This window comes from Podarcis liolepis (assembly GCF_965112155.1).
Source record: "Podarcis liolepis genome assembly, chromosome: 9".
In the NCBI taxonomy this organism is placed as follows: Eukaryota; Metazoa; Chordata; class Lepidosauria; order Squamata; family Lacertidae; genus Podarcis; species Podarcis liolepis.
Genome location: NC_139564.1, coordinates 48,748,491 through 48,774,056, shown reverse-complemented (window position 1 = coordinate 48,774,056; position 25,566 = coordinate 48,748,491). Strand labels below are relative to the sequence as shown.

The 25,566-nt window shown below is 41.3% G+C and overlaps 1 long non-coding RNA gene across 1 annotated transcript in view; it reads left to right on the top strand.

Annotated features, from left to right (window-relative positions):
- Positions 1–483: 483 nt before the first annotated feature.
- Positions 484–25,566, top strand: part of LOC310686252 — a 248,057-nt gene continuing 222,974 nt past the window's right edge. Inside the window, exon 1 of the long non-coding RNA XR_014515792.1 lies at positions 484–607. This is a non-coding gene — a long non-coding RNA (uncharacterized lncRNA). The remainder of the gene's footprint in view (positions 608–25,566) is intronic.

Here is a 25,566-nt window from a genome sequence, read left to right as displayed (position 1 = left end):
GACAGTATTGCAGCCAGATCATTTAGGCACAATCCTAAGCATGTTTCCTCACAGGAAAGTTCCCCTGTCTCCAGCTGGGCTTACTCTCAAGTAAATGGGCAGGGTATTTCAGTCTAAGTAATTTTAGACTGAATTATGTTGCATTAAACAAAATCAGTTTGGAGGGTAAAACTGGGAAGCATTTAAGGAGCTCAAGTTCCAGCCTGTGCATTTGTTCACAAATTGTTCATTTAAAACATTCTTCTTGTATTATTTTGTGTGAGACATTGCCTCCCTGGATGACTGCAATGTTTAACAGAAATGAATAATAAATACTGGTATAAAACATGTCAAGTCAGTCTAACATACCGTATTTTTCGCTCTATAAGATGCACCAGACCACAAGACGCACCTAGTTTTTGGAGGAGGAAAACAAGAAAAAAAATATTCTGAATCTCAGAAGCCAGAACAGCAAGAGGGATCGCTGCAGTGAAAGCAGAAATCCCTCTTGCTGTTCTGGCTTCTGGGATAGCTGCGCAGCCTGCATTCGCTCCATAAGACGCACACACATTTCCCCTTACTTTTTAGGAGGGAAAAAGTGAGTCTTATAGAGCAAAAAATACGGTAAGTTGCTGAATAATTCTTGCCTAAAATGAAAGGATTTCCTTCTCTCTTAGGAACGAGCCTATAGTCACCTGAATAGCTTCACGTGATAATTATAACAGGGAGAAAACTCTTCGCATTCTGTAGAGGTTTGGTGGACAACTAAAGATATATCCATTTGGCACAACAAGGCATTGGGTTGCACCCAACAAAGGATTAGTCATGGACTTCCGCTTGTGCAACAGAACTTCCCTTCCCTCTCCTTTCCCTGTGGACACCCCTGCAAAGAATGTGTTCTGGGTTCGCCTCCCAGCGAGAGGCAGGTTAACTTCCTCTGTGCAAGCAGAAGTCCTTGTGCTAATAGGGCAACTTCTTTGGATACAACACAAGATCATCTAGGCCACTTCACTCTCCAAAAATTCAGGGCCGGCTAGCAAAAGTTTCTTGTTCCCTTACAGACATTTCCAGCTAATTAATGCAATCTTCATAGTAATGAGGGTAGCTGTGCTGTAGAAGAAGCTCTCTGATAAAAAAAAGCCTTTTTAAATGCCAGCACAATGTGTCATGTATTTACCATTATGTGATAATGTCACCATCTCATCTTTATAACCTTTTATAAAATCACGGCTATATATAGTCAGGTGTAGCTGTTTCACTTTACACCAATTTATTAAATGCTGGGGTATCAAGTATTTTTTTTTTTTTTTGTGCGCGAGAAAGTTCAAAATGTTGTAATGACAAGGATTCTGGCCTCTATTATCAACAGTGTGTCAAAATATGTCTCTTCCTGGGATATGTTTCCGCCAGCCAGTGTATCCCGAGGCTCCACCTTGGTTAGTTCTCTGCAGCAGAGTTACTGTATTTCATACGGAAGACTGGAACTTTTAAAAGAGATGCCATCTTTTCCAATCTGTTACTTTGACCATGGCCATGACATTTGGACTCACATAATAGAAACAATGAAATAACGTATTAGAAATAAGCCCTCTCTCCTGCTTTTGAAAAGAGGATTGCCTCTTGTTTCTTACTTTGAAGCAGTGCTTGCCTGTCCAACTGGTTACATAGTACACTAACCAGAAGAAGGTGTCACAACGGGAGGTCAAGGAAAGTAGAATTGTGTCCTACCACTCCCCAAAGCATGGAATGTTCACAGGGTCCTGGCTATATAGTGAATGCACCTTGGCTGTGAGTCCTGAAGACCTGCTCCCTGCCTTGCAGTCCTTTTTCCATCTGCCTGGAATGGCAGGGCCCTGACTGACTCCAGCTACAAAAGCTGAGGCTGCTGAGAAGTCAGAGACCATCTTGGCTATCTCTTAGTGCAGACCTATGTTGTTGCTCCTGAGCTTCCACAGCTGCTGCCCGCCATGAACTACCATTGGCAAGATGAGCAGCAACAGCAGGAGATATGGTCTGTGGTGATGATAATATTTTATTCTCTTGTTAATTATGTTGTGTACATTTTATATTTGACTTCCTTTAATAATGGTTTTGGGACACGGGTGGCGCTGTGGTCTAAACCACTGAGTCTCTTGGGCTTGCCAATCAGAAGGTCGGTGGTTTGAATCGCCGCGATGGGGTGAGCTCCCGTTGCTCGGTCCCTGCTCCTGCCAACCTAGCAATTTGAAAACACGCCAAAAAGTGCAAGTAGATAAATAGGTACCACTCCGGTGGGAAGGTAACTGGCATTTCTGTGTGCTGCTCTGGTTTCGGTGCTCCGTTGCCCCAGAAGCGGCTTAGTCATGCTGGCCACATGACCCCAAAAAACTGTCTGCGAACGAACGCTGGCTCCCTGGGCCTGTAAAACAAGCTGAGCGCCGCAACCCCAGAGTCGTCTGCAACTGGACTTAACTGTCAGGGGTCCTTTACCTTTACCTTTTTAGTAATGGCTTATTTCAAAATCTTTTAGATAGTATTTTAGTTTCCTATTGTAATCCTTCCATTGCTGCCAAGCTGGACAAGCATATTGTCAAGGCAGCCACAGCAGTGACTTGCCTCTCCAAAGGGTATGGGAGAATGTGAAGGTCTATGAGGCTTGTGTGTTGAGCATGCTGCTTTATGGAAATGAGTCATGGGCAACTTATGCCTGCCAGGTGTGATGCCTCAATACCTTCTATATGTGCTGCATCAGGAAGCAAAGATGTGGTCTTCCAAGCCTCAGACACCAGGCCCATTGGCAGACCAACTCTGCATTACGAAGATGTCTTCAAACGTGAAGCCTGGCAACATTAACTCTGTTGTATGGGGATGCCTTGAGTATGAGCTTAGAGACAGCTAGTCAGGTCATGTATACCCACAGCAGTGACCAGAGGAAGAATGACTGCCGGGAGAAGCACAGAGAGAAGAAACCTGGTTTTGGTGCTGCAAAACAGGACGTCTTCATCTGCTCCACCTGCAACAAAATATATCTCTCCCATATTGGTCTCTACAGCCACTGCAGGTACTGTAGCTCTCCTGCAGTTCGACATTACCCCCAAAGGCACATTCTTCCACTGTCTCCTAAGTCACATGGATGCAATGATGCTTTGAATGTATACTTTCTATCTAACTTTCTTTAGTGATGCTTTATTCTGGATTGTTTTATTTGATGTTTTAATGTGTTGTGAACCACTTTGAGATTTTTTTCTTATAAATATAAAGTGGTATAGAAATGAAATGAATAATAGTAACAACAACAACAACATCTGAAAGTAAATAAATTCCATATTGAAGCCCAGTTTGTGTGTACATTTAAGCTGGAACACAGTTGTTGCTTAAAACATAACCACAAAATCAGGTTGCTCAGAATGTTTCTGTTTGAGGGGATGATCTGGTCAATATGAATTGGCAAGCTCTGCTATCTATCACCCCAACTAAAATCCTGTATAGGTCTAACTCGTTTGGCTTCTTTGGTTGTGGAGTATGGAGGTTTTTTAGGCAGAGGTTGGGTGGCCATCTGTCATGGTTGCTTTAGCTGAGATTCCTGCATTGCAGGGGGTTGGACTAGATGACCCTTGGGATCCCTTCCAGCTCTACAATTCTATGATTCTATGGGCACAGTGTCTCTCCATTTTTCTTCACACATAATGCTATTTCCCATGCCTGGGAAATAAAATCTGCAAGCTCAGGAGGTTGTTTTTTCTCCTGTTCAATGTATAATTTAAAATAAGTCAGTGACATGACACTAATTCAAATTGTGTCAGCTTGAAATTAAATGTGGTCCTTAGATCTGGAACTTTGTTCTTTCATCGTATTTGAAAAGCAAAGAACTTTGCTTGTGCTATGTGTCTAGACACAAACACATAAGAAGATTTCATTGGGAATTTTTGCCACAGATTTATATTGTGATTAAAATGGAAAGAAAAACAGTCTTAACCAATGCTGCACTGGTGACATATTCAAAACTCAATATGTATAGTGCTTAGTAATGTTCAGAATTAGCACCATGTGTTCTGAGATTCTGGATCAGGCAGTTGTAACAGATCAATTTTCCAGGTTTGTTTCAAATGTGTGGGGGTTTGATATTTTAGAATACGTTATTCTGACATTTTGCATGTAAACAATTGCGATCCATCCTTTGGGTAACAGAGCAATAATTTATCATAGCATTTTGGGGGACTTTGAGCTGGATCTGAATCAACATTATGTTATTGGAGTCCATTGTTTATTCCCTTTAAGAATGAGTCAACGCAATAATAGCAGGGATGTGATAATAGCTTTTGCCCTGTCCTCATCCAGCACAACATCAAAACAACTCTGATGTATCATTTATGGATATTGCTTGTAGTCCAGTTGTTCTCAACATTTCAGGCTTCAGGGAAAGGAAAACTGGATGGAGGTTCTGCATGGCTTATTAAGCGGAAAGAAAAGCCATCCTAATTTTAAAAGCAGAGAAAATGTTTACATCAAATCTAGCACTCCAGTGGGAGAGGAAGCAGCTCTGTAGCAGAGAGCACATCCTTTGCATGCAGAAGGTCCCAGGTTCAGTACCCAATATCTCCAGTTAAAAGGAGCAAGTAGAAAGAGATGTGAAAGACCCTGCTCTGTTTGAGACCTTGGAGAGGAGAAATCAGATGTAGCAGTGGATGCAACTGAGCTAGGTGGATAAATAGTTTGATTGAGTATAATACAACTTCTTCACTTCTACTTTTTGGTCCCTAGTTCATTTGCCTTTTTGTATTCATATGGGTTGCTTGCAGGACAAAAAAAAGCCCTTCTATTTTGAAGTAAACAACCTGATCCTGCTATGTAATTTTCATCAAAAACCAGTCCCACTTAAATCAGTAGGATTCATTTTCCAGTAAGCATGCAAAAGATTGCAGCGGTGTACTGAGATTCTGTTTGCTGAGAGTTTTGTCTCCCTGGAGCCCTATTCAGGTCTGTTGTCTTTAATGTCAAATTGATAAGGGGGAAGAGTGGGGATAAACATGCCAGCTCCATCCCCACTTCTGCCCCTGCCATCCTCCTTGAGTTGGAGGCGTACAGGGAGTTTCCCACTACAGAGGGTCACCCAACTTGTCGAGGGCAATGGGGACGGTGAATTCATATTGGCGATACAAGAGGAATGGCTGGCAATGGCTTGGGTTCAGTGGGGCTTACACTTAAATAAATGTGAACATGATTTCAACCTAACCATACAGTCCCATACATGCCCAAGCCAAAAGAAGTCCGAGTTCAGCCTGGCTCACTCCATATTTCTCTAACAGGAATTGGATTTCAGCCAGAGTTGTTTAGCAACTCAAGTACAGAATACAGTAGATTTGAAATATGGCATATCAGTGCTAAAGGCTAAGAATCAAGATGCCAATAAAGAAACACTTGAGCTCAATAGAGAGATACTTCAGCTCAGTATTTCTTTGTGAAATAGAGAGGAACAGCAAGGAAAGTTCATAATATGTTCACATTTTATGCAACACACCTGGGTTACAAAATGCAATATTTTCACAGATGAAAACAAATATTTTGTCAGGACCGGGGATTTCTATGTCTCCTTCAGTGGCAACAAGAAGCAGGGAAAAACAAAGAGTCCTTAGTAATGCATTTATTCAGTCATCACGGTGAGAAACAAAGAAATCCAGTCAGCCTCTCATAATGGTGTTGCTCCAACGGAGCTCCTCCCCCTTCTCTTCCTAGCAACAACACTTCCCCTTATGGTGTCCGTTCATGGCCAACTGCCTCTGAGTCTTTTGCTCTTGCACTCTTAATGAACATTGAGTTCTAGGAGAAGGGGGGCAGCTATACTCTCCAGTGACAATGTGTCAGCTGGCTGCTCTGACTCTTCCTCCCCCTTCTCCCAACACCCCCCAACTCTTCTGCTCTCCTGTCTCTGAGCCGTGATCTTCCTCAAACCCCTGCTGCAAGTCAATACTGCTTTCCTCTTCTCTAAAAGCTTCAGGAGAAGGGTGTGTGTGAGATATCCACCATTCCTCCTCTTCCCCTTCAGTCCAGTCCCTGACATGTTTGCTACATCACTTTTTATTAAGAAAGATGGAGACTTTGCTTCTTAACGTGTTTACATGAAGCAACTTCTTGCCTCCAGCTTCAAATTAAGTTCTGTGCCCTCTGTACACATTAGTCACATGTTGAGTATTGCTCTGTTGAATCTAGATCATTGGGCAATAATCCCCATCATGCCTGACCATTGGCTAAATTGGGTGGGGATGATGGGGATTGTAGTCCAACACCATTTAGGGACTCAAAATTGACCCAAGTTTGAACACTGATTTAGAATATAGTAAAGAGGTATTTGTTCTCACATTTCTTCTTCTTCTTCCTCTTCTTCTTCTTCCTCCTCCTCCTCCTCTTCCTCCTCCTCCTCCTCCTCCTCCTCCTCCTCCTCCTCCTCTGCTTCTTCTAAATATCAAGGCAAGCTGCATATGGCAGGGAACGATTCTCATATACTAAAGCCACTGCATGATAATGCTGCTACCAGCACTTTCCAATTCCTCTTGCCATACAACTGCCATTTCGTAGATTACACTGCACCAGTACCAAAGACGCAAATATGGCAGCACACTATGCTCCAGCCAGGTTCTGTAAGCACGTTTGCAGGCTAACACAGAGAAGCTGAAGTAGCCCACTTCATTCTGCTTTGGGTTGCATCAGAAATTAGGTGCCCATGTTTCAAAAATACATGTTATTCTGGCACTTAAAAAATTGTTGTGATGGCTGAATGTCAAGGGGGAAAACCTGACTGGATTTTAAGGCATTAGTTACAAAACTTCCCCCTAAAGATCCAATATTGACAAAATTATTAAAAGAAGATTTATGACGCTGTCATACTAGTTTCTGCCAAATAATGAGGAATCCAAGTAATGTGTGACTGAATTAAAATATTTACACCTTGGCCAGTGGGGTGGAATACTTTGTTGTAAAAGAACATCCAAGACTGACAGACTAAATTCTTGATTTGGTTACTTCCACCAGTTCCTTTTACATTATTTAATACAAGGCACTTCCACTAAGAATATAATGGAAGTTATAAATGAGCAGTAATGGGAAAACATGTTTTTCTTGTTTGCTCAATGTTAATAGATTAACAATTGTTTTTAGTTTCCTTTTTAAAAACAGCTTTGGAATTAAATTCCACTACCACAGATTTCTGTACAGAGATTGATCAAGAGATTTATTTATTTTTTGCTTTCTTTTTAAGTTGAAAAAGGCCCAAAGAGATTTTACAAAGATGGAGCATTAAAGACAAAGGGAATAAATCAATATGTAGGCTGGCTGGAAGTGGTCTGTGGCTGTAAGCCATATTTGTGAGCATTGTGGAAACTGCCATATATGTGAATCTAAGCACGTGCAAGCAGTTTCAGGATCACAAGAGTCCAAGCTGTGAAGATGTTCTATGTTGTAATAAGAAAACATTCTAGAAACATTGCTACTATGTGAGGAGATGAACATTGTGGGAGGAGAAGTGAAGTAAAGAAAGCTGGGTTTATGCAGCATTAGAGTTGCCTAAATGTGCTTCATTAATCAAACCACAGTTCTATGCAAAGCTGTACAGCTTCTGCACAGTCAATACAATGCTGTCTAGTCACTGTACTGATGACATCTGAGCTAATCCAAAAACCAAGCTGTGTGACAGCACCAACTTGGTCTCACTTGTAGAAACAACAAATTGAGAAGAAAAGGTAGGTATAATCACCATGAACCTGAGCCTATTACATAACTGCTACATAGAAGTATGGTAAAGTATGGGGTGTGGGTGGCACTGTGGTCTAAACCACTGAGCCTCTTCGGCTTGCGGATCAGAAGGTCGAATCCCCACGACAGAGTGAGCTGCCATTGCTCTGCCCCTGCTCCTGCCAACCTAGAAGTTTGAAAGCACGCCAGTGCAGGTAGATAAATAGGTACCGCTATGGCGGGAAGGTAAACGGTGTCTCCATGTGCTCTGGGTTCCATCATGGTGTTCCATTGCGCCAGAAGCAGTTTAGTCATGCTGGCCACATGACCCAGAAAGCTGTCTGTGGACAAACTCTGCTCCCTTGGCCTGAAAGCGAGATAGGTGCCACAACCCCATAATCACCTTTGACTGGATCCTTTACCTTTTTTACCTTTACATAGAATTATGTTAGTCTAATAAAGGTATCACTAATGTAACATTTTCCAGATGTTGCAAACTACAACAATGAGTTCCTGGATGCTCTGTCTGATTTTATGACTGACATAGTTGGTGTTCCTGTTGCTCTAGTCTTACCATGGAGCAGGTAATGGAAAGGACTCTAAAAAAGGATCACTCTTATGTTGCAGGGCCCATAAGGCGCCATGGTATTTGGGGAGCTGAAGATGATGAAGAAAGCAGGATGAGCACAGGTGATATGAATCTTAGGATGAAGTCAACAAATACAAGTCCAAACACATCTTCGTGTTTACCATGTGGTGGTGGCATTTCTCTCCATTTCTCTTCTTTACAAAGGTATATTGCCTATTGTCCCGGCACAGTATCAAATAAGATATTTCCAATGTTTTGAATGACAAAATACCCCTTTTCTTGTGACCATTGCTGACCTCTTGACTTCATCGCAGGAATGACTTTATTCAGCACAATGGAAGAGGATTCGTACAAAAGAACACGATGAGAAATGGAACAAAATACCGTGCAGATTCTATCAGGGATTGTGGTGCCTTCTCCTTTACCCATTTGAAGAAGAACTGTCAGCAGGGAAATGATATAGTATGCAACTCTGTGAAACTACCAGGGGATTTTATATTATATTATTTGACACATAAGACAAAAGGTTTGCCCCTGTGTGCCTTAGATAGGGTTTTGTCCTTGAATCTTAACTACTTGACATGATGCTATAAGGGAACAGTTCATGAGGTACAGAGGATGTCAAAGGCACTTGGGTCATACCCATGTCATTGCTTTGCTTGCATATTTGTAAAATAAATCAAAATTACAGACCCCTGTACAGCTCTAGTGATCTCTCCTCTCAAAGGAGGCTGAACATAGGTAGTGCTGGCCCCTGGAACTTCTCCTTGCTGCAGGAAGTGTGGAGTGCATACCAATGTGTCAATGGGAAGGTACAATACAGGTAGTACATCTCTTTATGCAGTTATTGCTGTTGCATCGTATTTGTGGTTGTGTTAATATAATGCAGGAATGCTTGATTATTTTGTTCAGGTCATGTGGACCAAAGTCTCTGTCTATGTCTCTCTCCCTCTCTTTGTCTCTCTCACACACCATGCAAATACAACAGTCAGCCAGAGATCTCTTTCCTGAATTTTGTGATGCTGTTATCAGCTCAGAAACATAGAAAAAAGTGCAACAATATGTATAACAATTCACAATATACTATTGAAATATGTAAACTATGGCCAAACATCTGCACAATGCAATATAATATATTAGTCATATTTCAGTGCAAATTTCTCATTTGTGTGCGTGTGTGTGCCCTTTAACTGTTTGATACAGTAATCAGATGCATGTATCTAGTTACAGGTAGGTAGCCGTGTTGGTCTGCCATGGTCAAAACAAAATTTAAAAATCCTTCCAGTAGCACCTTAAAGACCAACCAAGTTTGTTACTGGTATGAGCTTTTGTGTGCATGCACACTTCTTCAGATGCATGTAGTGGATCAATGACAGAATACAGTGGTACCTCGGGTTAAGTACTCGTTAAATTCATTCCAGAGGTCCATTCTTAACCTGAAACTGTTCTTAACCTGAAGCACCACTTTAGCTAATGGGGCCTCCCACTGCTGCCATGCCGCGGGAGCACAATTTCTGTTCTCATCCTGAAGCAAAGTTCTTAACCCGAGGTAATATTTCTGGGTTAGCGGAGTCTGTAACCTGAAGCATATGTAACCTGAAGCGTATGTAACCTGAGGTACCACTGTATGTAAAAAACAGAATGGCACAGAAACTGATTGACCTTTCCATCCACAGTATACTATACACTTATTGAGGGGTTGATGGCATCTAGGATCACTTCATGTCCATGACCATATCATTTGAGAGATATCACCTTCTCCATCTTGCTACAATGCCCAGACAGAGGAGTATTCAAATAGTTAAAAATATTGCCAATATAAGTCAGGCAATTCATTTACCCAGAACCAACACCTTGTGATTTCAAGCATTCGCTTTATTTCAAATGCATTTATTGTTCTTTATAGCCTATATGACTTTTCTTTCTTGTGCTGAAGTATACTGTGTGGCCATTTACTTTTCTTTAAAAGCAAGCCTAATTGCTCTCTCCAGGCCCCCTTCCCTGAAAAAAGGCAAACCTGCCCCCTTCATTACATTAAGGGTGTGCTTTGACCAGTCCCCTGGATATGTCCCTTGGTGCTCTGTTGTGTTTCCAACAATAATAAAGTGTTCATGTGTGCAGTTCCCATACTACTGAACTAAGGCAGCGTTTCTATTCTGCAAAATAGTTTGGGGTTTTTGAATGTCACGTTTTTAAAAGATTTGGAATGCCAAATTAATATACTTCATTCTCCTTCTTTCTTTTCTTGACCTGCTGATGAAGAGAGACAGATAATTACTTAATTAATATACTACTTGATCCCCAGCTGGCTTTTAAGCAATTTACAAAAACATAAAAGCCAACTGCACGACAAAATTGTTTAATAAAACTCTTTTATTAAAACAAGTAAACAACCATGGTTAAATTTGCAATAAGACAATTCCATCAAAGGAGCACATTGGTTAAAACTTGGGTTAAGAGATCAAATGCATATTCAAAAGCCAGCAGAATGCTTCTCATACTTCAACTGGGAGTTCATTCCACAATTTTGGTGTCACCAGTGAAAAAGACTATCTCCATATTACCAATAATCTTTAGGCCATGGAAAGAATAACTGGGAATGACAATTGGTTACCCATTATTAATCAGTGCTGATTCTTTCTTGAACAAAAGAGAGGTGGAGTTCATAATGCCTCTTATATTTAACACTTTTATAAATAAACAATTGATATTTCAACCAAATGTAATGGAACTATCTATAGACAGAATAAATGTATGCTGTTTTCTTTATATTATTATCCCAAGCCAATGTTAGAGCCGACTAGGATGAAGGAATGGAGGGGATGTTCATAAAATTTGTAGATGGCACCACACTGGAAGGGGTAGCTAATGTTGCAAAGGATAGAATCAGAGTTCAAGAATGACTTCACAGATTGGAGAACTGGAACCCAAGTAACAGAATGAAATGTCAGGTTCTGTATTAAGGCAGGAAGAACCAGCTACACCAATATAAGATGGGGGACACCTGGCTTACCAGTAGTATATGTGAAAAGGATCTAGGGCAGGCTTCCTCAACCTTGGCCCTCCATATGTTTTTGGCCTACAACTCTCATGATCCCTAGCTAGCAGGACCAGTGGTCAGGGATGATGGGAACTGTAGTCTCAAAACATCTGGAGGGCAGAGGTTGAGGAAACCTGATCTTGGGGTATTAGTAGACTACAAACGTAACATGAGTCAATAGTGTGATACAGGAACAAAAAACACACAAAAAAAGACAAACACAAGATGCTAACACTATTCTAGACTGCATCAACAGAAGTATTGTGTTCAGGCCAAGGCATCTATGCCCTTCTATTTTGCTTTGGTCAGACCAATTCTGCGCACCAAAATTTAAGAAGGATATTGACAAGCCAGAACATGTGTAGAGAAGGGGAAAGAGGATCAAGGGTCTGGAAACTATGTATTGTGAAGAATGGTTGATGGAGCTGGGTATGTTTAGCCTGGAAAAGAGGAGAATGAGAGGAGGGATGAGAGCCATCTTCAAATATCTCAAGGACTGTCACATGGAAGATGGAGCAAGCTTCTTTTCTTCTCCTCTGGAGGGTAGAATCTGAACCAATGGATTCATGTTACAAGAAATGAGATTCCAACTAAACACCAGGAAGATCTTTCTCACAGTAAGAGCTGTTCAACAATGTAACAGACTCCCTTGGGAGGTTGTGAGCTCTCCCTCATTGGAAGTTTTCAAGCAGAGGTTGGATGGCCATCTGTCATGAATGCTTAGTTGAGTTTTCTGCATTGCAGGAGGTTGGACTAGATGACCCTTGGGGTCCCTTCCAACTCTACAATTCTATGATTGATTCTATTTGAGAGGTAAAAGATTCACATTAATAAAAGAAAGCAATTGAAAAGGCTATTAGCAGGCCCTTCTATCAGTACATTTCATGATCATCATAACACTACTTCCCAAATATATGTGGACAAATCTTGCATTGTGTTTCTATAGAGCCTTGGCAGGAAAAGTCCCAGTTGCTCAAATGCACGACTCCAGCTATAGTGTTATTTTGAAAAACACAGACATTTTGACAGATCATGCACATAAATCTGCCTTGGGAGGAGTTTATTATGTACCTAAAAGTGTCATAATCCCTAGTTTTATGCCTCTGGAGAAACATAAGCTGGTCTTTTCTAAATGTTTATTTCTGTTTCATGCAATTATCACTTCTAGCTTTTAGACATTGCCGGATATTCCCACTTGATTACACTTAGCCCTTAATTTCTTTACGTCTCACTCTCTTGCCTCACCTTTTCTTTTTATCCAGCCTGTCTGTTTTGTTCATTCCCCACAGTCTTTTGTTATCCACTGTAGTTACTCCTTATTTTTTATGAATCCTACAGCCAACCCCCAGGCATAAACATCCAGCTTTCCTTATTTTTATGCATAATTTGTACTCTACAAATAGTCAGCTTCTCATGTTCTCCCACATGAATAAAAGTCTAACAGTTTTGATAAATACAAAGTGCATCTCTTTGTTTGTCAAGTGCCTTGAAAACAATAACTACCACCCACTAGAACTCTTATCAATGTCAGTGAGAGTTACGTGAGTGCTGCAGATGAAGAATATATCCCCCTACTGCTATTCCTATTTAAATGTTTCATGCGCTGTACTAAATTCTGCTTGGCTGGCTGAAGATATATTAAAAGCATTACCTCAACATTCCATCCAAACCAAAATGGTACATGATGGCTGCGTTGTCTATAATAGATGCTGCCGTAATGTGGACTGGAATATTATTTTGTTGACCTAAGTACAATTACTAATATTTATAACAATGAAGGCAAGCATTAGGTTTTTATTACGAAGATGTACGTTTGCAAATATTGTCAGGCGAGATAGCAAAATAGACTCTTATAGCTTTTAAGCCAATTTGTATTATTGCCAAATCCTCCCCACCATGTTTGAAGATTGAAAGCTTCTTGGACTACTGCCTAGTTTAAAAGAAAATCTTCATGTATATAACTGATTCCCAAGGGGATAAATGCACAGAAAAAGCCCAGCATCAGAGGTGTGGTATTTCAGAGGAGAAAATGTAACTCAAGGGGATAAAAGCAGTGCACACAGCCTCTTACCAGCCAACACTATTACGGACTCAAAGGAAACTAAGTCTTCTGTACAGATGCTTGATAACCTTGCCAAGAAGCCATATGTTACTGCTAGAAGAATATTTACACAGCTTGGCATCTGGATCCTAATGTTGTCGTACATCCGAGAATGAGAGAGATGAATAAATCACTGGAATAAAATGGTTTCTGCATAACCAAAGGCCACATTAGCAAGGGCAGCTTTTAAAGAGGCAGCTAACCGAAGTTCGAGCATATTTATATAGCATCAATTTATTTATTTCTCAAAAAGTATGAACCATTTACCAGAATAACAGAGCTGGCACAACGTACTTAGATTCATTAAACCTCGTCCAATTTGTGGGTTCAGATAGTTTTGAAAAAAGTGAATAGCAAAGGGGTCTGCTCTCTACCTTGCTTGCAGTTCCTGCTATGCATTGGGAGTCCAACAGTACAGTGTGCCTTTGGTTTACTGTTGCAGCAGCAGTGAGCAACTCAGGGGCTAAATCGGGCCTTCTATGAATCTTTGTCAGGACTTCAGGACCAGATCACACCCTGTGCTGGATCTGCTTCACATCTGTGCTAAGTGGTTTTTCCATAGCTGCAATATGTCATTGAACTCTGATAATAGAGGGCTCTTGAGTGTGTGTGGGAACTAGCCTCCTATACAAAAAGATTTACATTCTTTTGCTGTGTCCATTTTTTGCCTCTAGCTCAATTCACCGCTGGCCTGTAGTCGCAGAAAGTTGCCCAGAAAGGACTGTGGCCCTCAGGATGAAAAAGTGTCTCTGTTATCACTGACTTACAGAGTGAAGCAGAAACCTGAGGAACTTAGTTTAGAAAATTAGTGGGCCAGGTGTCTGGCCCAAAATATGAGGTGGGGTGTGTGTGTGTGTGAGAAAGAATTACACCCATGACCTGTTTATTGGGCATTCATCATTATTTGCTTGCAGAAACCATGGTGGTGAGATTATATCCTGTCTTTATTAAGCATTTGTTTTATGACAAAGCGTGTTCTCAATAACGGAGAGAACGTGTTCCGGTGGGGTCTAGCAGGCCACCCCACTGTTGTTGGGCAGATCTGTTTGAATGGCCACAGGCGGTCATTGAACGATTGAGTTGTTGGGGAGAGTTCAATGTTGCCAATTTGGGAGTTGGGCCAAAGCTTTTAAATATAGGACACACAGCTTTGGGTGCCCCTTTTGCTGCGTGCAACAGATCACCCGCCCACCCTCCCTGAGCTGGGGGTCTTATCTCTTTGACCTTGCTATGCCTATCATGGGGTCGCCTGCTTTGGGGGCAGGGGCCTGGTAGGAATTTTGTCCATTTGGCTGATTGGCTGGTGCCATTTGGTTTTTGCCTACTGCGTAGCAAATCGTCACAACTTGTAAGATTGCGGTTAGGCATTGGTTAAAAAATTGGTTGGTGGAGGGATAAGTGCCTGCCCCTCCAATGCTGGTGATGCAAGGGAATTCCGTTAAAGGAATCCGGGGGCTTGCCATCCTTTCGTCCAAATCCCTGGCATCGGGTTTGGGGCGCGCAAGCCCCTGGGAGCATGAGGGGAGACATGAGGGTCTGTTGCCCAGCTTCATTTATCCCCAATATTGTTTTCCCTGACTGGCTTCCACTGGAATCCAGAAGTCAGTTCTGTCCCTGCAGCAAGGACAGATAGTCATAACCAATGCCTAAGCAACCACTCACATGTGTGTATTTAAATAAAGTTGTGGCCAAAATTATGCCCAAAAACCTTAAACAAAAATTTCTGTGTGAAGTGTGAGTTATTGGGGTGGCTTGGGGACCTCGACACACAATGAACATTCGTCCTGATTTGCTTGCAAGGAGTTCATATGTCTTCCCATTAGCCATTTGTTCACCTCACACTTTTTCAGTGCAGTTCCCTGCACCTTTTCAAAGCATAAAAAGTGGGATATGTGAGAAAGTGACAGAACTTCATTCACTTTAACTGTGCAAACCTGAAGTTTCAGGGTGCACTTAAATGTGTCCTGCAAAATGGTGACAATCTGGAGGAATCCCTTGTTTTGGCACCCTGAAAAAGCAACACAGCAAAAACAATGGCAATAAAGGCCAGCAGAAAACCAGTTTAAAATGTCTGGGCACATAGTACACATAGCCCTCCCATAGCATCTGGTCCCTGCCTCATTCTTCTTAATGAGATTACTGGTACAGTTTGTATCTCATGATTGAGGGGAGCATATTGTCACTCTGCATCTGCACCCCTCTAGATTTTGAAGCAGGGTTATTCCAAATAACATTACATCTAGACATTTAGCTCTATCAGATCCTGGATTCCCAGTTGGCTTTGATAGGATTGCAGCCGCAGGGAAAGAAAAGTACTAGGTCAAAAGACACATTTGAAAAGCATTTTGATCACAGCCATTGCTATGGATTTTGCTTTGACGCAACATCAAGCCTGGGTGTGATTTGTAGGTAGAACTAAAGCCATGCTAGGAAGAAAAGAAAGTGCACTTGTTGCCCAGACATTTTGACATGCTCCCCTTCCGATCATCATAATGTCCCATAAAAGGTCAGATATATGACTGTGACTTGGAATGAAACAGACAAAGTGAGGTTAAGGGCTGATATGAAGAATCAAATGGGGGAGAGATAGAGGAAGAAGAGAAGGGAGGAGAACCCCTCCACATCATTTATGGGCTGGGGGAGAGACAGTGTAAATTGTGGAGCTAGAAAGTCTCACCTCTGACCCTGAGTTCCTTCCAAAAGACAAAGACATTTTCCAATTATAAAGTTAGAAGTTAGTGCACAGTTAGAGAATCAGGCTCGAAAGGATTTATTAACTAAAAGGCTTTTGCAGATAGCCATATATCTGTCTGAGCAGAGTGAAGGCTTCTAGATCACGTCTACTGGACCAGCCCTCACTGCACATGACTTCCAGTAGCACATTCACACATGCACCAAAAGGTGGCAGCTGGCTCCCTCTCCTCTGCCAAACACACACACAAGTAGCTACCATCTGAGGTGACCACTCACTCTGCTGGTTGGACTAGGTCATTTCTTTTCTACTTCATGGACTTTTAAAAGGAAAATCTCTTTCTTCAGAAAAGTATAATCCCCTTTAACTGCTTTTCTGCTATTCTTGACTCCCTCTTAACCAAACTGGAGTTTCTCTCTTGGGGGCATTGGGGGTGGGGGGGACAGGGCAAATGGTTAACGTCTCTTGAGCCAATGTCCCAATATTGATCGCCTCTCCCTGCTCTACCTAGCTGTTAAGTTAAACTTTTTAAAAAATGAAGTGCTGTAATTTCATTTTTGCTGATAGGGGCTTTCCCCCTAAACTTAGGGGTTTCGGGGGGGCAGTATTTTTTTGCTGTGACTACAGCCTTCTGTCCCAGCCTGCTTGAGTTCTGATTATTGTATCTCTAAATAAATAAATAAATAAATAAGGCTAATATGACTGCAAGTGATGCAACTAGCATCATATATAGTTAAGCAATGCATTTTCTTTAGTGTGTAGTTAAGCAATGCACATTTTATGGATGGAAGCATTCAAGCAAAGTGAGAACGCGCAGCTTCAATGAAAACCATGCAGTTTACAAAATAATATAAAATAAAATGCTGCCTTAGTGCAGTCTTTCTGTTTTTATAATTCAGTCTTGTTTAAGAAACTGAAATATACAAAGGTGACAATAGGTTATGCTGAAGAACCATTTCATGCCTGGTTAAAATAAACATGGATGTAATATTACGAAGCTATTTGTAGAAGCCCTAACTAGTCTCTGAGGTGGGCTCAGTGTGGCAGCATATTCTTGCTGGGAAAATCACAACAGTGCTGCTAAGAGAACTCCATGTCAGAGGCTTAAGAACTATCCATGTTGCAACTGCTTACAAATCAACCTATTAAATATTATAAGCATTAACCTTGTTCTGATCTTGGATACGTAGCTGTAAAAGTATACTTAGGCAGTAGTAATTGGGAAATGTGAATTTTTAGATACATGGGACCGTTAAAAGTATTTTTCCTGAGGCACAGCCAAGGGCTAGATTATGCCATATAGTTAGCAACTAGGATGGTAGGCTCTGCCTGTCATTGCTGTTCAACTGTCCAAAAGAGAAGAAAGAAATTATGACTTAGTGTTTTCTATAATTTATAGGAAGTTTTGTCTTTTAGCTTTACTCGCTGTGTAGATGAAACAGATTTGGAAAGTTTCGTCGTTAGCAATTTAAATAACAAAGCCCAGTTAAATATAAGGGGTTGTTTTTTTTAAAAAAAGCCTAATAATATCTCCCCCAACTTGACATATTTACAATCCAGCTTCATTAGCTGTACAGCTGCTTGCATGGAATTTTTGCAAAATATTAAGAGCACCAGAAGAGGCTTGAAGGACCAAAGATCTCCCTTCTACAGCATCCCACTTCCCACGGTGGCTAGCCAGTTGCCTCTGGGAAGCCTACAAGCAGAATTTTTCCTTGGCAACTGCCCTCTTCGGTACTTTTTTTCCTACCTAAACCAAAAAGTTCCAAATGCTGCCTTTCTTTGTAGGATTGTCTCCTAAGCCCTTGGTCATTTTGGTTCTGTTTCTGTGCAGCTTTTCCAGATCTATAGTATATTTTTTCAAGGTGAGCAGTGTTATATGATGAATCAGTGCCATTCTTTCTCTCAAAGAGAGAGCCAGTGTGGTGTAGTGGCTAAGAGCAGTAGACTCGTAATCTGGGGAACCGGGTTCGCGTCTCCGCTCCTCCACATGCAGCTGCTGGGTGACCTTGGGCCAGTCACACTTCTTTGAAGTCTCTCAGCCTCACTCACCTCACAGAGTGTTTGTTGTACGGGAGGAAGGGAAAGGAGAATGTTAGCCACTCCTTCGGGTAGTGATAAAGCGGGATATCAAATCCAAACTCTTCTTCTCTTCTTCAATTCTAATGATACACCCTACCCTTCTCTCTCCTTCATATACCCTCTTTCCAGATATAGATATATGCTTGCCTGTTAGCACTAAGCACTGCAGTCACCCTAGCATGCTATTCAGTCTTCCAGTAATAGCAGATAAAGACCTATTAAATTGCACCTCTCTCGAAATGTCCTTCTCATGAGCAACTTCTTCCTCCAGTGTTGGATCTCTTCAATCAGGTGTCATTTCTTTCCAGTGCTTTTTTCTTCTTCTAAAAACATGTTTACGGGTACTCTCATTTTGACTCAAGAAAATCACCATTTTATAGTTCAAATTGGGGGAAATAAATACAGTAAATGGACAAAAGTACAAAGATTCACAAAATGTTTAGGGGTATGCGTCCCCCTGTGTCTCCCTTGGAAAAAGCACTGTTTCTTTCTATATGCATGCTGCGTAAATGGTACCCTCCGTATACCCCCTTTTAGCTGATCTGAAACATTAGCACCATCAACTGTCAGGGATGAACCAGGTGCTCCCTCAGCTCCATTCAGTTCTGCCTTTCTCCCCAGAAGTTCACTTCAAAGTTACTCTGCAACGTGCCTGACATCCACCACCAGCAGTTCAGTTCCACTGCAGTTCAAGTATAGCCCTGACTTCAGCTACAAAAGCAGAGGCTGTTGAAGAGTCTAGAGACCTTCTTGGCTGTCTCTTAGTGCAGATCCAGGTCACCCAGACTGATCTTCCACAGCCACCACCCGCCATGAACCACCATTGGCAACAACAGCAGCAGATATGTTCTATGCTTAAGATAGCATTCCCTTGCTAATTATGGTGTTTTTAAATATGACTTCCTTTATCAATGTTTTCTTTTGAAATGTTAAGATTATTATTTTTGTTAACTCTGCTGTGTTAAATGTGCATTCTATCCTTGACTTCCTTTGTAATGTTTTATTTTGAAATCTTTGAGATAATATTTTAGTTTCCTGTTAATTACCGTATTTTTCACCCTATAGGACGCACTTTTTCCCCTCCAAAAATGAAGGGGAAATGTGTGTGTGTCCTATGGGGTGAATGCAGGCTTCGCGGACCTCTCCGCAAGCAGCGGGAGCGCTCCCGCTGCTTGCAGAGAGTTGCCGGCATGCCGAAGCCTGCGCGCTTCCGCTGGCCCTAGTTGAGATCAATCTAACCACCTTGCGACCTGGGACCTTCAAAATGTTGTCATTTGTGGACCTTAAGGTCCTCCGTGGGGCATACCAGGAGAGGCGGTCCCGTAGGTACGTGGGTCCTAGGCCGCATAGGGCTTTAAATAATTAATAATAATAATAATAATAATAATAATAATAATAACCTGCCACTTTTGTATGGTATGTTCCAAAATGCTTTCTATTGCCTAACAAATCTGAACCCTTCTTTACAAGCACAGTTTCATTCTCTGATAGAGACAGATTGCTGTTAACTTTTTTCTCTCTCTCTCATTCCATATTATCAAGCTGTACATTCACTTCCACCCAAAAATAATATTGGGGCTTACCTGCCAGCTATACCTATTCTGTCTTTCATTGGGCAAGTAGCTCTCTTATTCAATTTTACTCAATTCTGAAATGCGGAGAATTTTAGTATTTTGGAAGTGACAGTGAATGACAGTGGGTGAGTAGGTGGGTAGGGGACAGATTTACGCGATGAGCTGCATAGTGCAGAAATATATACCCCGAAGGGAATGATAAAGGTATGTCACCAGACCTGACTGCAACAGGAGCCAACTCAAGTCCACCTAGCCATAAAATTTAGGCACATACTGTATTTTCCTTTGTCAAATACTAGAAGGTGAGAAACTTATACCAAGTCAGATCACTGGTCCATCTGTTTTAATATTGTTTACACTGGCTAGCAGCAGTTCTCCAAAGTGTACAGCACTACCTGGAGATTTCAGGAATTGAACCTGGGATCTTCTGCATTTAAGAAGTTCTGCCAACTGAGCTAGTGCTACAATTGTTAACAGGTGCCTCCTTTTACGTTTTTAAAGATTTTATTTATTTGCTAATTTAACTGGTGATAGACTGCAGGTAAAAACTGAGCTCATATCTTATAAACCTGTGGCCATTAGCAGCAGCACCATTAAGATAGCAAAATAGCCTGTGGATCAATTTCTGGCCTGTTAACATATTACATTCAAACTTTCTGCCTCAGAAGATGAAAACATCTATACAGCAGGAGGCTTGCAAATATTCCAGGCTAATTTGTTAGGAGCTTGATTTACTGAAATGCCAGTGGACTTTACCTAACAAGACTGTTATAGCAAACAACTCTTGTGTTTCATTCAGTGGGCCTGCAGAAAAGGGAGGGAAAGCTGTGAGGGCTGCCTTTGGCGTGATGAAGCTGCCACTGACTCATAACTCTCCAAAGGGTAATGATATCAACACAATCCACAGGAGGATTCTTGTCTGTAATAAAGCCCTGATTCAGAAACCATTAATAACTTTTTATTGATCATAAGAAAATCCTCATCTGAATTCTGCCTCTGTGAAATCCCAATAACATGGCACAGTCACATTTTCTGATGGAGACAGAGTGAGCGGGTTACTCTATGCTTCCCCCACCCTCTCCTCCCTTGCCTATTGAGATGTGCAGTCACTTCCAGTAGAAAATGAAGTTGGCCGCTGTGAGCATTAACCCTGGCTTCTTCAAACGGCCTCATATCCCCTAGAGGTGTGTTACACTTTCAGGATTTAATAGTCACTTAATAAAGTTAGCTTGGGAAGGGGAATAGAAGACTTTTGTTAGAGAGGAGAACTGGAAAAGTTTAAGGATCTCCAGAATGTTAATGGTGCTGTTTCCCTCTGGCAACAATATCACTAATATCTGATTTATTCCCCAAATGACGCTGGAGCCAGTATCAACCTTAGAGTAGCTGAACAGGATCTTAATGGTTCACCAAAGTCAGGGGTAGCCAGACTGGTGTCTTCTAGATGTTATGCATCATTCCTGACAATTGGGCACGCTGACTGGGGCTGAGGGAACTTGTAGTTTGCATCAGCTGGAGGGTACCATATTGTCTACCCCTGACCTAACTTAATGCATACTAGTGTGCATACTAGCAGTTAACCTCTGTCAGTTCCATCATTGGATTTGCCTTCTCCTGCTCTTGAGTTTACACTTGACCAGAAACTGTAAGATACTGCACTACACCAGTCCAGAACTGAATCATTATTTCTGTCTGCTTGGGCAGAAAAAGCTGGCAGTATCTCTACTTCAAATGCAGTGACTTTCGAGCTCCCCTTAAAACAAGAATCAATGAGTTCAGTAGTTGAGTATATCTTTTCTAGATGCACTTTCCCTGTTTCAGCCTCCAGAAGACTGGAGTGACCAGAGTTGTCCATGCTTTGGTCACCTCAAGGTTGGATTACAGAGGTGTGTTCTATGTGGGGTTACCCTTGATATTAGTTTAAAGGTTGAAGCTAATGCAGAACGTTGTGACTAGATTGCTTGTGGGGGCAAACTACCACCAGCCTAGAACACCTTGTGCACAGGCTTTGCACTGTCTGGCAATTTCTTGCAGGGCTGGAATACTCAAGCACAGTAGTTTGCAATTCTGACTTTCCTTATTCATTAAGCTGGGTGACATTGGAAAGGTGATCACAAGTTTGGTAGGAAAAGTGAGGGGAAAGAGTCCTTGTGAACCCCATCCCCGAGCTCCCTTTCACTGAGAAAACCAGGACAGAGCCTCCATTTTTTATGTAAGTTCTTTGATAAAGCTTATCTCTGTTTGTTAGAGCATGGTGCTGATGATGCCAAGGTTGTGGATCCGATCCCCATATGGGCCACCTGCATATTCCTGCATTGCAGGGGGTTGGAATAGATGACCCTTGGAGTCCTTCCCAACCAGTGCTTGAGCTATGAAAGCTAGGAGCTAAATGGCACCTTAAATGTGCAGTTGAACCTGTAATGAGCCCAGTCAGCTTTGAGAATCAAATCCATGATTATGAATGCACAGAACAGAAGATTTATGACATTTAAGTTTTGGCAAAAATGTAAACAATCACTCCTGTTGTTCAGATAGTTCTCATGCTAAAACTGTGCAGCAATATTGCTACATATGCAGGCCAGGATCCAATAATATGGCAATCAGTTCCACATCCCTAAGGGTTTCTTTGGCCGTGGAGCAGTAATCCTGCCATTCCACATGGCAGACTACTTTGGAAACAGAGGGTGGTTTCAACAGCAGATTGTGCATAGTATGAAGGCTTGCTCTATGTGAAAAGAAAAGGGGAAAGGGAAGAAATAATATCTATTAAGTGTATACAAACCCTTGGGTTCATCTAAAATAGATCCTGGCAGTGGTATATTTATTTATGTGACAGAACCAATTCTGAAAAGCGTATTTACTCTTTGTTTGGCTACATATATGGGAGCATACCAACAATCACTTTGCATATTTTGGACAGCATAGCCAATGATCCTTTACTCTGTCAAGTTATTTTTGCGCATAAATCAGTCAATGTGAGATCATTTCTCTACCAAGCAAATCAAGAAGCTAGTAGTTTGTTCAAAATGAAAAATCAATGGGGGAAATGCAAATGCAATGTTGCTTGCGAATGTGAATTCATTCTACTTTTGTCACACTAGCTTGTTTGTGAAAGGGTATCAAAACCAGAAGGAAAACAGGCCTCTTTCCTCTGCTGCTAATGACGTTAACACTGTGTGAAATGTGCCGTATGGGTGAGTTGTGTTCTTCGCTTTTATTGAGACTCAGTTGCAAAATATGCTGGATTTCTGCCACAAGAAAGAAGGGGGAAGAAAGCAATTTCACTTAAGCCTATAAACCCATTTTGAGTGAATTACCTAGTGTTTAAATTGTAAAATCAGAATCAGGGAACTATCAATCAGTGTACTTTTTTTTGCAACTCTAACAGTACCAAATTTGGCTAACGCTATAACATTAAATAAATAAAAATAAATGAAGATGCCCCTGACCAGAATTTCAAAAACATGAATCTATTAATGATTTTGTCTTCTCCCCAAAAGCCTGTAGTTTACAACAAGTGCAAGGAAGTCCAATGAGTGTATACACGCTTCTAACTCCCTGTAATTTTCTTTCACAATAAGGCTATAATCTCAATTCTATTTAACAGATTTAATGGGACTCAATGGGAATTATGCACATCTAGTTATCACAGAATTTTATTTATATATGTAACATTTTCCATCACAAGAGACCTCAAAAGAGTTGGCACAAGTCAATCAAAGCAATATAAATACAAATCCTAAAATGCAATGTTAAACCATAATAAAGCAGTGGTAAACAACATAGCAATACCAAAAAGAATTAAAGGCTGAAGTCTCCTACATATGGCTTCCAAAAGCTTGGGAAAACAATAGCATCTTCACCAAGCAGCAAAACCTGAACAGTGTTGGATAGCCCTATGGTTTGATCCTGCAGAATCCTTTTTATGGCCCTATGGACTCAGCCTATCCATTCCAGGAAATCAGCCCTGAGTGCTCACTGGAAACAGATCCTAAAGCTGAGGCTCCAATACTTTGGCCACATCACAAGCAGAGAAGACTCCCTGGAAAAGACCCTGATGTTGGGAAAGATTGAGGGCACAAGGAGAAGGGGACGACAGAAGACGAGGTGGTTGGACAGTGTTCTCAAAGCTACCAACATGAGTTTGACCAAACTGTGGGAGGCAGTGGAAGACAGGAGTACCTGGTGTGCTCTGGTCCATGGGGTCAAGAAGAGTCGGACACAACTAAATGACTAAACAACAACAATGGACTCAGCCTAGAAACTCTAACCAGTGTGTTTTGTTGGGTCTCAGCTTAATTACTGAGATAATCCTCAAAGGCCTTGTTTCCCTCCATCTTAAGCACAGTAGGTGAGCCATAGGATGTGGGCTTTCTGATGCTGATGACAAGAAAGGAAGTTCAGCCTCACCACAGCACTCCTTTTGATGAACAGGGTCCCCCTCCAGTGTATTGACTTTGAGTTTATTGTTGTTTTAGCCTAATTGCATGCATTTTGTTGTTTGATATTGTTTTAATTTCCTGTCACGTTGTTTGCTGCCTTGATTTATTTTTCTTTTATGGGAAAGAAGGGGGCAGATGTTGGGGGCAGATGTTGAAAATAAGTAAAGGAATAACCAAACACACATGTCTGAATTAGCTCTTGTCCAATTTTAACACTCCTGGAATGGCAGTTCCCAAGTGTGTGTGTGCTCCCTTGGTACCAAAGAAAAAAAATGAGGACATTTTGGCAAATTCATAAAATCCACCAGAACAGAAATTTTACCCCTGAAAAAGAGGAAATGTCCTGGAAAAAGAGGATGTATGGCAACCTAAAAAGAAATAACATGTTTTAATTCAGCAGCATGTTGTCCTTAACCCATCTATCTCTTAGAAATGCAGTTATAAATTATTCTTATTTGTCTTTCTAGATGCTCCATACTGTTGCTTTCAGAGGTCTCTAGTGTCCTTTCAGTGAAGCCAGCAGGTTATTTTCCTGCAAATATACTCACTTTATGGAAAACAAGAAAACAAACATAGATTCAAGAATCAAATGAGCTTGTTAGAGAGCACTTCAGAACACTCAAGCTGTTCTACACGATGCCCTCCTCTTTTATCATAGCCATACGATTAAATTCTTGCTATCCATTGAACACAGTATGAATATTTCCTGCACATCAGCACAAAGTTATCCAGCACAGGTGTTTCTATAATTATGATATATGGTGAAAATTCACGGTGTTCAATGGCCCTCACAATCAGACTTCCACCTCATCAGTCACATGTCAGTTTAACCCCACCCTATGTCCTAAATCTTCATTCCACTGAGGAAATGCCGATTGGGAGAGAGCAGTTTGCAGCTGTGGTTTATCATGCAGAACGTTTGTTGCAAAATACATGGATTATTTTTTAGAGTGGTTTGTTTAATGTTTATTTTATTTACAGCAAATTACATTTTATTTAACCACGATCATTATGCGAAAAGTATGAAAGCACAGCTTTGTTTCTTGAAAAAAAAAATTGTACCCTTCAGTGAAGATTGTATTGCATTTCTTGCATAAGGAATGTCAACCTTGAAGGTAAAAACAATTCCCTTCTTACCTTTTGGGTCCCATAGAAGCCCACCTACTGTAATTCTCTGACTACGTGTACTCAGAGAGCAATGGCAGCTGGATCAGCCCTAGCTATTCACAAGATAAATCACTTCCTATGTTATGTAGAATGATTAAAGGACAAGTCACCAGGCTGAGCTTGGGGGGAGGGCTCATTTACTGGCAGCAAAGGAGACAACCAGCATTTTATGACTAAATCTCTAAACTGTCTTCAT